The following is a 16,288-nucleotide window of genomic DNA, read 5'->3' as shown; positions in this document are numbered from 1 at the left end:
CATGTACAGACATGGCCACGGAACACGGAAGACCGAAAGGTCGAACATGAGTCGTATAGAAGATATGATCAACATGGAGATGTTCACCGTTGATGACTAGTCCGTCACACGTGATGATCGGACACGGCCTAGTCAATTTGGATCATGTATCACTTAGATGACTAGAGGGATGTCTATCTGAGTGGGAGTTCATTAAATAATTTGATTAGATGAACTTAATTATCATGAACTTAGTGTAAAAACTTTACAATATGTCTTGTAGATCAAATACCCACGCTAATGTTGCCCTCAACTTCAACGCGTTCCTAGAGAAAACCAAGCTGAAAGACGATGGTAGCAACTACACGGACTGGGTCCGTAACCTGAGGATTATCCTCATAGCTGCCAAGAAAGCATATGTCCTTGAAGCACCGCTAGGTGACGCACCTGTTTTCCCAGCAACTCAAGACGTTATGAACGCCTGGCAGTCGCGTAGTGATGATTACTCCCTGGTTCAGTGCGGCATGCTTTACAGCTTAGAACCGGGGCTCCAAAAGCGTTCTGAGCAACACGGAGCATATGAGATGTTCCAAGAGCTGAAAATGGTTTTCCAAGCTCATGCCCGAGTCGAGAGATATGAAGTCTCTAACAAGTTCTACAGTTTTAAGATGGAGGAGAATAGTTCCGTCAGCGAGCACATACTCAAAATGTCTGGGTTGCACAACCGCTTGTCTCAGCTGGGAGTTAATCTCCCGGATGACGCGGTCGTTGACAGAATCCTTCAGTCGCTTCCACCTAGCTACAAGAGCTTTGTGATGAACTTCAATATGCAGGGGATGGAAAAAACCATTCCTGAGGTATATTCAATGCTGAAATCAGCGGAGGTGGAGATCAAAAAGGAACATCAAGTGTTGATGGTGAATAAAACCACTAAGTTCAAGAAAGGCAAGGGTAAAAAGAACTTCAAGAAGGACGGCAAGGGAGTTGCCGCGCCCGGTAAGCAAGCTGTCGGGAAGAAGCCAAAGAATGGACCCAAGCCTGAGACTGAGTGCTTTTATTGCAAGGGAAACGGTCACTGGAAGCGGAACTGCCCCAAGTACTTAGCGGATAAGAAGGCCCGCAATACCAAAGGTATATATGATATACATGTTATTGATGTGTACATTACCAGCACTCGTAGTAGCTCCTGGGTATTTGATACCGGTGCGGTTGCTCATATTTGTAACTCAAAACAGGAGCTGCAGAATAAGCGGAGACTGGCGAAGGACGAGGTGACGATGCGCATCGGGGATGGTTCCAAGGTCGATGTGATCGCCGTCGGCACGCTACCTCTACATTTACCTACGGGATTAGTTCTAAACCTCAATAATTGTTATTTAGTGCCAGCTTTGAGCATGAACATTGTATCTGGATCTCGTTTAATGCGAGATGGATAATCATTTAAATCTGAGAATAATGGTTGTTCTATTTATATGAGAGATATGTTTTATAGTCATGCCCCGCTGGTCAATGGTTTATTCTTATTGACTCGAACGTGATGTTACACATATTCATAGTGTGAATGCAAAAAGATGTAAGGTTGATAATGATAGTCCCACATACTTGTGGCACTGCCGCCTTGGTCACATTGGTGTCAAACGCATGAAGAAACTCCATGCAGATGGACTTTTGGAGTCTCTTGATTATGAATCATTTGACACGTGCGAACCATGCCTCATGGGCAAAATGACCAAGACTCCGTTCTCTGGAACAATGGAGCGAGCAACCAACTTATTGGAAATCATACATACAGATGTATGCGGTCCAATGAGTGTTGAGGCTCGCGGTGGTTATCGTTATGTCCTCACCCTCACTGATGACTTAAGTAGATATGGGTATATCTACTTAATGAAACACAACTCTCAGACCTTTGAAAAGTTCAAGGAATTTCAGAGTGAGGTTGAGAATCAACGTGACAGGAAAATAAAGTTCTTACGATCAGATCATGGAGGGGAATATTTGAGTCACGAATTTGGCACGCACTTAAGGAAATGTGGAATTGTTTCACAACTCACGCCGCCTGGAACACCTCAGCGTAATGGTGTGTCCGAATGTCATAATCATACTCTGTTGGACATGGTGCGATCTATGATGTCTCTTACCGACCTACCGCCATCATTTTGGGGTTATGCTTTAGAGACTGCCGCATTCACTTTAAATAGGGCTCCGTCGAAATCCGTTGAGAAGACACCGTATGAATTATGGTTTGGGAAGAAACCTAAGCTGTCGTTTCTGAAAGTTTGGGGATGCGATGCTTATGTCAAGAAACTTCAACCTGAAAAGCTCGAACCCAAATCGGAAAAATGCGTCTTCATAGGATACCCTAAGGAAACTATTGGGTATACCTTCTACCTCAGATCCGAAGGCAAGATCTTTGTTGCCAAGAATGGATCCTTTCTAGAGAAAGAGTTTCTCTCGAAATAAGTAAGTGGGAGGAAAGTAGAACTTGATGAAGTACTGCCTCTTGAACCGGAAAGTAGTGCAGCTCAAGAAAATGTTTCTGTGGTGCCTGCACCGACTAGAGAGGAAGTTAATGATGATGATCAAGGAACTTTGGATCAAGTTACTACTGAACTTCGTAGGTCCACAAGGACACGTTCCGCACCAGAGTGGTACGGCAACCCTGTCCTGGAAATCATGTTGTTAGACAATGGTGAACCTTCGAACTATGAAGAAGCGATGGCGGGCCCGGATTCCAACAAATGGCTAGAAGCCATGAAATCCGAGATAGGATCCATGTATGAAAACGAAGTATGGACTTTGACTGACTTGCCTGATGATCGGCGAGCCATAGAAAATAAATGGATCTTTAAGAAGAAGACGGACGCGGATGGCAATGTGATCATCTATAAAGCTCGTCTTGTCGCTAAGGGTTATCAACAAGTTCAAGGGGTTGACTACGATGAGACCTTCTCACCCGTAGCCAAGCAGAAGTCCGTCCGAATCATGTTAGCAATTGCCGCATTCTATGATTATGAGATATGGCAAATGGACGTCAAAACGGCATTCCTTAATGGTTTCCTTAAGGAAGAATTGTATATGATGCAGCCGGAAGGTTTTGTCGATCCTCAGAATGCTGACAAGGTATGCAAGCTCCAGCACTCAATCTATGGGCTAGTGCAAGCATCTCAGAGTTGGAACATTCGCTTTAATGAGATGATCAAAGCGTTTGGGTTTACACAAACTTATGGAGAAGCCTGTGTTTATAAGAAAGTGAGTGGGAGCTCTGTAGCATTTCTCATATTATATGTGGATGACACACTATTGATGGGAAATGATATAGAATTCTTGGAAAGCATAAAGGCCTACTTGAATAAGTGTTTTTCAATGAAGGACCTTGGAGAAGCTGCTTACATATTAGGCATCAAGATCTATAGAGATAGATCGAGACGCCTCATTGGTCTTTCACAAAGCACATACCTTGACAAGATATTGAAGAAGTTCAATATGGATCAGTCCAAGAAGGGGTTCTTGCCTGTGTTGCAAGGTGTGAGATTGACCACGGCTCAATGCCCGACCACGGCAGAAGATAGAGAAAAGATGAGTGCCATCCCCTATGCCTCGGCCATAGGGTCTATTATGTATGCCATGCTATGTACCAGACCTGATGTGAACCTTGCCGTAAGTTTGGTAGGAAGATACCAAAGTAATCCCAGCATGGAACACTGGACAGCGGTCAAGAATATCCTGAAGTACCTGAAAAGGACTAAGGATATGTTTCTCGTTTATGGAGGTGACGAAGAGCTCGTCGTAAAGGGTTACGTCGATGCTAGCTTCGACACAGATCTGGATGACTCCAAGTCGCAAACCAGATACGTGTATATTTTGAATGGTGGGTCAGTCAGCTGGTGCAGTTGCAAGCAAAGCGTCGTGGCGGGATCTACATGTGAAGCGGAGTACATGGCAGCCTCGGAGACAGCACATGAAGCAATTTAGATGAAGGAGTTCATTACCGACCTAGGAGTTGTTCCCAATGCGTCGGGCCCGATGACTCTCTTCTGTGATAACACTGGAGCTATTGCCCTTGCCAGGGAGCCCAGGTTTCACAAGAAGACCAGGCATATCAAGCGTCGCTTCAACTCCATTCATGAAAATGTTAAAGATGGAGACATAGATATTTGTAAAGTGCATACGGACCTGAATGTCGCAGATCTGTTGACTAAACCTCTTCCACGAGCAAAACATGATCAACACCAGAACTCTATGGGTGTTCTATTTATCACAATGTAACTAGATTATTGACTCTAGTGCAAGTGGGAGAATGTTGGAAATATGCCCTAGAGGCAATAATAAAATGGTTATTATTATATTTCCTTGTTCATGATAATTGTCTATTGTTCATGCTATAATTGTGTTATCCGGAAATCGTAATACATGTGTGAATACATAGACCACAACATGTCCCTAGTGAGCCTCTAGTTGACTAGCTCGTTGATCAATAGATGGTTACGGTTTCCTGACCATGGACATTGGATGTCATTGATAACGGGATCACATCATTAGGAGAATGATGTGATGGACAAGACCCAATCCTAAGCATAGCACAAGATCGTGTAGTTCGTCTGCTCAAGCTTTTCTAATGTCAAGTATCATTTCCTTAGACCATGAGATTGTGCAACTCCCGGATACCGTAGGAATGCTTTGGGTGTGCCAAACATCACAACGTAACTGGGTGGCTAGCAAGGTGCACTACGGGTATCTCCAAAAGTGTCTGTTGGGTTGGCACGAATCGAGACTGGGATTTGTCACTCCGTGTGACGGAGAGGTATCTCTGGTCCCACTCGGTAGGACATCATCATAATGAGCTCAATGTGATCAAGGAGTTGATCATGGGATGATGTGTTACAGACGAGTAAAGAGACTTGCCGGTAACGAGATTGAACAAGGTATAGGAATACCGACGATCGAATCTCGGGCAAGTATCATACCGGTAGGCAAAGGGAATTGTGTACGGGATTGATTGAATCCCCGACATCGTGGTTCATCCGATGAGATCATCGTGGAGCATGTGGGAACCAACATGGGTATCCAGATCCCGCTGTTGGTTATTGGCCGGAGAGATGTCTCGGTCATGTCTATATGCCTCCCGAACCTGTAGGGTCTGCACACTTAAGGTTCGATGACGCTAGGGTTATAGGGAAAGTTTGTACGTGGATGTTTTTCGGAGTCCCGAATGAGATCCCGGACGTCACGAGGAGTTCCGGAATGGTCCGGAGGTGAAGATTTATATATGGGAAGTCATCATCCGGTCACCGGAAGTATTCGGGGGTTTGCCGGTATTGTACCGGGATCACCGAAGGGGTTCCGGGGGTCCATCGGGAGGGTCCACCTGCCCCGGAGGGCCCTATGGGCTCTATGTGGAAGGGAACCAGCCCCTAAGTGGGCTGGGCACCATCCCCCTAGGGCCCATGCACCTAGGGTTGGGGGGGACCCTAAAGCCCCCCCCCCCTTGGCTTGGGGGGCAAGCCCCCTACCCTTGGCCGCCGCCCCCCTCTAGATCTCATCTAGAGGGGCCGGCCCCCTTCCCCCTTCGCCCTATAAATAGAGGGGTGGAGGGAGGGCAGCAGGACCACATCCAAGGCACAGCCCTCCCCCTCTCCAACACCTCCTCCTTCCGCAGTGCTTGGCGAAGCCCTGCCGGAGTACCATGCTGCTCCAACACCACCACGCCGCCGTGCTGCTGCTGGAGTTGTCTTCCCCAACCTCTCCCTCTCTCCTTGCTGGATCAAGGCGTGGGAGACGTCACTGGCCTGTACGTGTGTTGAACGCGGAGGCGCCGTTGTTCGGCGCTTAGATCAGAATCAACTGCGATCTAAATTGCTACGAGTACGACTCCTTCATCCGCGTTCTTGTAACGCTTCCGCATCGCGATCTTCAAGGGTATTAAGATGCACTCCCCTCTCTCTCTCTCTCTTTGCTAGTCTCTCCATAGATTGATCTTGGTGATGCGTAGATTTTTTTTTAATTTCTGCAACGATTCCCAACAAAACGCATACGCAAAAAGATAGGTCTAATCATTTCAGCAAAGCGCTCAAAATCCTCGTCATCCTTTTTCTTGGATGGTTTAGGAGGAAAAGGCATGGGTTTCTGAACCCATGGTTCTCTTTCTTTACCGTGCTTCCTAGCAACGAAGTCTCTCTTATCATAACGTTGATTCTTTGATTGTGGGTTATCAAGATCAACAACAGGTTCAATCTCTACATCATTGTCATTGCTAGGTTGAGCATCAACATGAACATCATTTTTAACATTATCACTAGGTTCATGTTCATCACCAGATTGTGTTTCAGCATCAGAAATAGAAATATCATTGGGATTCTTAGGTGTGTCTACAATAGGTTCACTAGAAGCATGCAAAGTCCTATCATTTTTCTTTTTCTTCTTTTTAGAAGGACTTGGTGCATCAACATTAGTTCTCTGAGAATCTTGCTCAATTCTCTTGGGGTGCCCCTCAGGATACAAAGGTTCCTGAGTCATTTTGCCCCCTCTAGTCATAACTCTAACAGCATTATCATTTTTCTTATTATTCAATTCATTGAGCAAATCATTTTGAGCTTTAAGCACATGTTCTACTTGAGTGGTAACCATAGATGCATGTTTACTAATAAGTTTAAGTTCACCTTTAACTCTAGACATATAATCACTCAAGTGTTCAATCATATAAGCTTCACGTTTCAATTGTCTACCAACATAAGCATTGAAGTTTTCTTGTATAATAATAAAATTATCAAACTCATCTAAGCATTGGCTAGCAGACTTATAACGAGGAATATCACCTTCATCAAATCTATAGAGAGAATTTACCTTTACTACCTGTGTCGGGTTATCATGACCATGTATTTCTTCAATAGGTGGTAAATTCTCAACATCTTCAGCTTTAATGCCTTTCTTTCATAGATTTCTTTGCCTCTTGCATATCTTCAGGACTGAGAAATAGAAAACACCTTTTCTTCAGAGTTGGCTTAGGAGTTGGTTCAGGAAGTGTCCAATTATTTTCATTACTCAACATATTATTCAATAGCAATTCAGCTTGATCAACTGTTCTTTCCCTGAAAACACAACCATCACAACTATCCAGGTGGTCTCTGGAAGCATCGGTTAGTCCATTATAAAAGATATCAAGTATTTCATTTTTCTTGAGAGGATGATCAGGCAAAGCATTAAGTCATCGGAGAAGCCTCCCCCAAGCTTGTGGGAGACTCTCTTCTTCAATTTGCACAAAATTATATATTTCCCTTAAAGCAGCTTGTTTCTTATGGGCGGGGAAATATTTAGCAGAGAAGTAATAAATCATATCCTGGGGACTACGCACACAACCAGGATCAAGAGAATTAAACCATGTTTTAGCATCACCCTTCAATGAGAACAGAAATAGCTTAAGGATATAGTAGTAACGAATTTTTTCCTCATGAGTGAATAGGGTGGCTATATCATTCAATTTAGTAAGATGTGCCACAACAGTTTCAGATTCATAGCCATGAAAAGGATCAGATTCAACCAAAGTAATTATCTCAGGATCGACAGAGAAATCATAATCCTTATCAGTAATACAAATAGGTGAAGTAGCAAAAACAGGGTCATATTTCATTCTAGCATTCAAAGACTTTTCTTTCAGCTTAGCTAACAGTTTCTTAAGATCATATCTATCATTGCAGGTAAGAAAGTCTCTAGCAGTTTCTTCATCCATAACATAACCCTCAGGCACAACAGGCAAGTCATATCTAGGGGGAGAATCTTCATCATCACTTTCATCAATATTATCAGTTTCAATAATTTCATTCTCTCTAGCCTTAGCAAGTTGTTCATCAAGAAATTCACCTAGTGGCACAGTATTATCAAGCATAGAAGTAGTTTCATCATAAGCATCATGCATAGCAGAAGTGGCATCATCAATAGCATGCGACATATCAGAATTAATAGCAGAAGCAGGTTTAGGTGTCACAAGTTTACTCAAAACAGAAGGAGAATCAAGTGCAGAGCTAGATGGCAGTTCCTTACCTCCCCTCGTAGTTGAGGGATAAATCTTGGTTTTCTCATCTTTCAAGTTCCTCATAGTGACTAGCAGATATAAATCCCAAGTGACTCAAAGAATAGAGCTATGCTCCCCGGCAATGGCGCCAGAAAATAGTCTTGATAACCCACAAGTATAGGGGATCACAACAGTTTTAGAGGGTAGAGTATTGAACCCAAATTTATTTATTCGACACAAGGGGAGCCAAAGAATATTCTCAAGTATTAGCAGTTGAGTGGTCAATTCAACCACACCTGGAAAACTTAATATCTGCAGCAAAGTATTTAGTAGCAAAGTAGTATGGAAGTAACGGTAACGGTGGCAAAAGTAACAGTAGCAACTTTGTAGTAATTGTAACAGTGGCAACGGTAAAGTAACTAAGCAAAGATCAATACGTGAAAAGCTCGTAGGCATTGGATCAGTGATGGATAATTATGTCGAATGCGATTCCTCATGCAACAGTTATAACATAGGGTGACACAGAACTAGCTCTAGTTCATCAATGTAATGTAGGCATGTATTCCGAATATAGTCATATGTGCTTATGGAAAAGAACTTGCATGACATCTTTTGTCCTACCCTCCCGTGGCAGTGGGGTCCTATTGGAAACTAAGGGATATTAAGGCCTCCTTTTAATAGAGTAGCGGACCAAAGCATTAACACTTAGTGAATACATGAACTCCTCAAACTACGGTCATCACCGGGAGTGGTCCCGATTATTGTCACTTCGGGGTTGCCGGATCATAACACATAGTAGGTGACTATTGACTTGCAAGATAGGATCAAGAACTCACATATATTCATGAAAACATAATAGGTTCAAATCTGAAATCATGGCACTCGGGCCCTAGTGACAAGCATTAAGCATGGCAAAGTCATAGCAACATCAATCTCAGAACATAATGGATACTAGGGATCAAACCCTAACAAAACTAACTCGATTACATGATAAATCTCATCCAACCCATCACCGTCCAGCAAGCCTACGATGGAATTACTCACGCACGGCGGTGAGCATCATGAAATTGGTGATGGAGCATGGTTGATGATGATGACGGCGACGAATTCCCCTCTCCGGAGCCCCGAACGGACTCCAGATCAGCCCTCCCGAGAGAGATTAGGGCTTGGCGGCGGCTCCGTATCGTAAAACGTGATGAATCCTTCTCTCTGATTTTTTTTCTCCCCGAACGTGAATATATAGAGTTGGAGTTGAGGTTGGTGGAGCCTCAGGAGGCCCACGAGGGGGCGCGCCCCCACCCTCGTGGACAGGGTGTGGGCCCCCTGGTCTTGATTCCTTCGCCTGTGTTTTTTATAAATTCCAAAAATATTCTCCGTGAAGTTTCAGGTAATTCCGAGAACTTTTATTTCTGCACAAAAATAACACCATGGCAATTCTGCTGAAAATAGCGTCAGTCCGATTTAGTTCCATTCAAATCATGCAAGTTAGAGCCCAAAACAAGGGCAAAAGTGTTTGGAAAAGTAGATACGATGGAGACATATCAACTCCCCCAAGCTTAAACCCTTGCTTGTCCTCAAGCAATTCAGTTGATAAACTGAAAGTGATAAAGAAAAACTTTTACAAACTCTGTTTGCTCTTGTTGTTGTAAATATGTAAAGCCAGTATTCAAGTTTTCAGCAAAGACTATGAACCAACCATATTCACAATAACACTTAGGTCTCATGTTTACTCATATCAATGGCATAATCAACTAGCGAGCAATAATAATAAATCTTGGATGACAACACTTTCTCAAAACAACACTACTGGAATTAGCTTATTTGGCGTCTGCCTGTTCTTTGCCGTCCGCTGGCGGACGGCAAAGAAGGTCTTTGCCATCCGCTTACAGAAAACGGACGGCAAAGAACAGGCTGATGGCAAAGAAGGTCTTTGCTATCAGCCTGTTCTTTGCCGTCCGCTGGCTGACGGCAAAGAGAGAGCTGGCCCCACTAAACGAGCTAATTGGAAAAAAACTTAGCGACCCCCCTCTTTGCTGTCTGCTAGCAGACGGCAAAGAGGAAACAAAGCGGACGGCAAAGGGTGGGCGGACGTCAAAGATGTGACCTAACTAACGGCCGAGCCCCACCCCGCCCCTTCTCTTTGTTTCTCTCCCTCTCTCCTCCCCGACGACCAGAGCAGCCCCCGCCGCCCGCCGCCGCCCCCGCCGCCTGCCGTCGCCCCCCGCCACCTGCCGCCGCTTGCCCCGTCGACCCACCACCCCGCTACCCCCCATGCGCCGACGCCTCGTCGCCCCACGACCCCGCCGCCCCGGCGCCCCACCACGTCGCCGCCCGACCGCCCCGGCGCCCCGGCGCCCCGCCGCCCCCACCACCCGGCGCCACCGCGGCCCCATTGCCCCCGCCTCCCTGCCGGCTCGGCGCCGCCGCTCACAGCCCCGGTTCCGCCGCTCACCGCCCCGGCGCCACCATCGCCCCCGTCGTTGCCGCTCCGGTGAGTTATTTTTTTCTATTTTTTCTTTTTTTTGCTGTTTAATTGTTAGTGTTAGATTCAGTTTAGTTTTAGTGCTAGAATGACTAGTTTTAGTTATAGTTTTACTTTAGTTTTAGTTTCAGTTTAGTTTTAGTTTTTATTTTTAGTTTAGTTTATTTTAGATTAGTTTTAGTTTTATTTATAGTTTTACTTTAGTTTTAGTTTTTATTTTTATTTTAGTTTATTTTAGATTAGTTTTAGTTTTAGTTTTAGTTCAGAAGAAGAAGAAGAGTAGAAGGAGGGGGAGGAGGGAGGAAGAGGAGGAGGGAGAAGAAGAAAGAAAAGAAGAAGAAGAAAGAAGAAGAAGAAGAAGAAGAAGAAGAAGAAGAAGAAGAAGAAGAAGAAGAAGAAGAAGAAGAAGAAGAAGAAGAACAAAGAAGAGGAGGAGGAGGAGAAGAAGAAGAAGAAGAAGAAGAAGAAGAAGAAGAAGAAGAAGAAGAAGAAGAAGAAGAAGAAGAAGAAGAAGAAGAAGAAGAAGAAGAAGAAGAAGAAGAAGAAGAAGAAGAGGAGGAGGAGGAGGGAGGAAGAGGAGGAGGAGGAGGAGGAGGAGGAAGAGGAGAAGAGGAGGAGGGAGGGAGGAAGAGGAGGGGGAGAAGAAGAGAAGAAGAAAAGGCTGTCACGTGCCCTGACCGCGACCCACACCCCGACCCCGACACCCCGACCCCGACACGCCACCCCGACACCCCGACCCCGACCCCTGACACCCTGACACAGCACCCCGACCCCGACACAGCACCCCGACCCCGACACGCCACGCCGACACCCCGGCACGACACCCCGACCCCCGACACCCTGACACCCCGACCCCGACCCCCGACACCCTGACACCCCGACCCCCGACACCCTGACACCACACCCCGACCCCAACACCCCGACACCCCGACCCCCGACACCCAGACCCCGAAACAGCACCCCGACCCCGACATGGCACCCGAACCCCGACACGCCACCCCGACACCCCGACCCCGACCCCCGACACCCTGACATCATATATTTTTCGAATTTGTTATGAGAAACATCATATATAACTGTGTTGATCGGGTAGATTTAAACATCATATATATTTTTTGATTTTGTTATGAAAAACATCATATATTATTATTCATGTCGGTATTTTTTTATGTTGTACTATTTTCGTTTACTCTTTGTCATGGTAGGTGTTGAAAGATGGTGGGCGCTGGTCGGGAGCGCTCCGAGGCCCCTTCTTCGTCGGCGCGTGGTGGGAGGTCTTCCATTCCACACGCACCTCTCCGCCGAGCGTTGCTGGACAGTATGGCGACACCGCCGGGCCCTTCTTCGTCGACAGCGGTGCCCAGCAGGGGACGAGGTAAGGGAGGGAAGAAGAGAGGAGTTGGAGCACGTGGTCGCGGGAGAGGAGGCAGGGTGACTGCTAGGGCGCTTTCCTCGCCGCCACCCCCAGCTGTTTCACCCGAGCACGTGACTGCTAGGGTGGACTCGTCCGAGGAGGAGGCTACACGGACTCCGGTCCACGAGCCTTCGGCCCACGAGCCTCGGGTCGACGGGCCTTCGGCCCAGGAGACCCCGGAGGAGCACACGTCTGGACGGGGTACCTGGCCGGATGAGCCTGAGGGGCCGAGTGGCCATGCTGATGATGGCGGGGAGCCGACTGATATTGAGGAGGAAGGGGGCACCGTCTACCAGCGTGGTTGTACACGGCTCCCGTCCGTGCTGGCGACCCGCTAGCAGAGGTGGTTGATTTTCCCTGATGGGGAGAGGTAAGTGCATTTAATCTTTTTGTACCTTCTGCATTCACGTTTCTTCAAATATCTAATGTGTTGGCCTTGTCATGCTGTAGGGGTTGGGACCACCATCATAGTGTCCACCGGCCAACTCCGTCCTTGGAGTGCTTTGCCGGCAAAACTTCCCGGGGTTTGTCACGTTGCCTGGTGAGGGTCGGCTTCCAGAGCTTGGATTGAGCTGGGAGCACTACTTGGTTGCCCTGGCCCTGCCGGGTGAGATTATCGACGGTGTCTTGTGCGACACGAGGGCAGACGTGGTGATCAGAAAGTTCTGGGTAATTTCTCCTTTACACATTTAAAAATCTTCAACTAGCTAGTTATTAATTGTACTAATCAATATTGTCTCATTTGATTGCAGACATTCTACAGGTGTGAGGAGGGATACGAGGAGGAGGCGGCAAATGTTATCGAGAACGTCTGCAAGCGCCTACTACAGAACTTACGGCACGAGGCTCGGGTGCAGGCTGTTCGAGACTACTACGCCTTGCGTGGTATCAAGAAGCCCAAGCCGGCGTGTCGCGATAAGTTCCTGAGTAAGGAGCAGTACATGAAGGTAATTCTTAAGGCCTTGTACTTACTTCCTTCATTTAGTAATTCATAGCCGTAGCGCTCAAGTTTCTATTTGCTAACTTAGGCGCCTCCGAGATGGTGTGCGGATCGGATGGATTGTTGGGAGGTGTTAGTCAATGAGTGGTGCTCAAAAGAATGGCTAGCCGTCCACAACGCGGCCAAGGACAAACGTGCCCAAATGGAAGGTGTGCCACACCATCAAGGCAGCTCCAACTTATATCAGTTCGGGCGGAACTGGGTATGTGGTTTGCTTCATGATTCATGCAATTCATTATCATGCTAGCTTGAGCCCTTTAATTACTAATTTACTTTGTTTCTCTCTTTCAGGCACGCTACAATAAGGCGGATAAGGTGCCAGAGGTGTACGACCTGTATGCCATGGCCCACACTGCCTCTTTCAAGAAAGTCAAGGCATTCTCTCCGTCTGACCTCGATGATGCAAACAACTTCACCAACATCTCCTCCCACGACAAGCTCGTGAAATATAGAGATGAGGGGAAGGCGAGGAAAGGGGAGGACTTTAACCCGAGCCAGGGTCCCATTGATCCAGAGCTGGTGATGATATCTGGTGGCGGGAGGTCCCATGGCTCCATAGCCATTGGAGATGGACTTATCCGTTGTCCTAGCACTCTCCCGGAGATCAAGGCGCGCCAGTCGAGCTCCGCTCCTGAGATAAGGCCTCATGAACGGCCAGTCCAACTCGCCATCAAGGTTAGTTATACGTACTCAGCTATCTTTCTCCATTACATTGTGTGTGCTTCCATCAATGATTGCAAATGGTAACGAGGAGTGGTGTTGCAGGCTGCTATACAGAGTGAGAGAGATAGAATGGAGAATCTTCTGGCGGAGGCGGCGGAGAGGCGGCGGGAGTTGGAGGAGAGGACGACAAAGATGTTGGAGGAGGAGAGGGCACGGAATGACATGCAGGCAAGGGCCATGTACGAGCTCCTTGTGGAAAGTTTCTTCTGCAGATTAGCCAAAACATTCATGTAGTGTTCGTCTCATTACTAACTAGTATGACTGAGTCGTCAAAACAAAATGTGCAGTCTGTGTGCGAGAAGACCGGTCAGACCGCTCCGTCGATGCCCGTGATTGCTCCTGGGACCACGGTGAGTTTAATTTGAATGGACATTACTTGCTAGTCTTAACATTTGAGTGTCATCATGCTAACGAGACATTGGAAATGATCTTTGGTGCAGCGTAACTCCAGACAAGCATCGCACGATCCTTCTCTAGCTACCGGCACAAGCCAGCCCGCTCCTACACCTCCATGATCATGGTAAGTTTCTCTAGTGTTTTGCTTAACAAATGCATAAAGACCTAGACTTAGCCTTATTTCCTCCAATATGCTTACCACAATGACCTAGACTTAGCATAATTAGCTTAGTTAGCTCATAAACAATCCATTTTACCCAAGTTAGCTCTAAAATGACCCATTTTACCTTAGTTAGCTCATAAATGATCAATTTTACCCAAGTTAGCTCTAAAATGACCCATTTTACCTAGACTAGCTCCAAAATGATCCATTTTACCTATGTTAGCTCTAAAATGACCCATTTTACCTAGGTTAGCTCCAAAATGACCCATCTTACCTAGGTTAGCTCCAAAATGATGCATTTTACCCAAGTTAGCTCTAAAATGATCCATTTTACGTAGATTAGCTCATAAACGATCCATTTCACCTAGGTTAGCTCACAAACGATCAATTTCACCTAAATTAGCTCATAAATGTCATATATTCTTCTTCTTCTTCATTTTCTTCTTCTTCTTCTAATCTTCTTCTAACTTTCTTATTTCCCATTTTGCAGAATTCATTCGCTTCACGGAAGCTTGCATAGATGGAGTGCTTGTTTGGATGAACTATGTTTCTTTTGTATCGATGAACTATGCATGTATGGTAGGATGACACTATTGTAATATGTATGGTTGGATGCATGTATGTGGAACTTGCTATGTATGGTTGATGGAACTATGCATGTATGATGAAATTATATGTGTTGGATATCTCATATGTTTGCTGTGAACTTGCCATGTGAAAAATATATATGTATCATCTATTTGTTGTGAGAATGGTTGGGTATAAGAAAAAACAGGAAAAAGAGGCAATGCAGGCTCTTTGCCGTCTGCCACCGACGGCAACGGGCTCTTTGCCGTCCGCGGCGGACGGCAAAGAAGCCACGTGGCAACCACCTGTGCTTCCTGGCAGCTGACCCATTTGGTCAGTTTGCCTACAGTGGCAGACGGCAAAGGCTTGATGCTCTTTGCCGTCAGCGGCGGACGGCAAAGGCTGCTGTTAGACGCCTAACGGACTAACAACGAATTTATTGCCGTCGGCTTTCTTTGCCGTCCGCCGCTGATGGCAAAGGCCCCTTTGTCGTCCGCTTCAAAAAGCAGACGGCAAAGAAGCTCTTTGCCGATGCCTACTTTGCCGGAGCCTTTTGCCGTCCGCGGCAGACGGCAAAGGCCTTTGCCATCCGCCATCCTTGCCTTTACCGTCTGCCGTGGCAGACGGCAAAGTAGCTGATTCCAGTAGTGCAATCATAATATGATATAACAAGATGGTATCTCGCTAGCCCTTTCTGAGACCGCAAAACATAAATGAAGAGCACCTCTGAAGATCAAGGACTGACTAGACATTGTAATTCATGGTAAAAGAGATCCAGCCACAGTCATACTCAATATAAATTAATAGTAATGCATGCAAATGACAGCGGTGCTCTCCAACTAGTGCTTTTTAATAAGAGGATGATGACTCAACATAAAAGTAAATAGATAGGCCCTTCACAGAGGGAAGCAGGGATTTGTAGAGGTGTCAGAGCTCGATTTTTGAAATAGAGATAAATAATATTTTGAGTGGCATACTCTCATTGTCAACATAACAACCGAGAGATCTCGATATCTTCCATGCTACACACATTATTGGCGGTTCCCAAACAGAATGGTAAAGTTTATACTCCCCCACCACCAACAAGCATTAATCCATGGCTTGCCCGAAACAACAGGTGCCTCCAACTAACAACAATCCTGGGGGAGTTTTGTTTGCAATTATTTTGATTTGGTTTAAGCATGGGACTGGGCATCCTGGTGACTAGCCATTTTCTCGTGAGTGAGGAGCGGAGTCCACTCCTCTTAAGAATAACCCGCCTAGCATGGAAGATACAGACAACCCTAGTTGATACATGAGCTATTCGAGCATACAAAACAGAATTTCATTTGAAGGTTTAGAGTTTGGCACATATAAATTTACTTGGAACGGCAGGTAGATACCGCATATAGGAAGGTATAGTGGACTCATATGGAATAACTTTGGGGTTTATGGAATTGGATGCACAAGCAGTATTCCCGCTTAGTACAAGTGAAGGCTAGAAAAAGACTGGGAAGCGACCAGCTAGAGAGCGACAACAGTCATGAACATGCATTAAAATTAATCAACACTGAGTG

Source organism: Aegilops tauschii, chromosome 6 (assembly GCF_002575655.3).
Source record: "Aegilops tauschii subsp. strangulata cultivar AL8/78 chromosome 6, Aet v6.0, whole genome shotgun sequence".
Taxonomy (NCBI): domain Eukaryota; kingdom Viridiplantae; phylum Streptophyta; class Magnoliopsida; order Poales; family Poaceae; genus Aegilops; species Aegilops tauschii.
Note: the sequence above shows the minus strand (reverse complement) of the source record.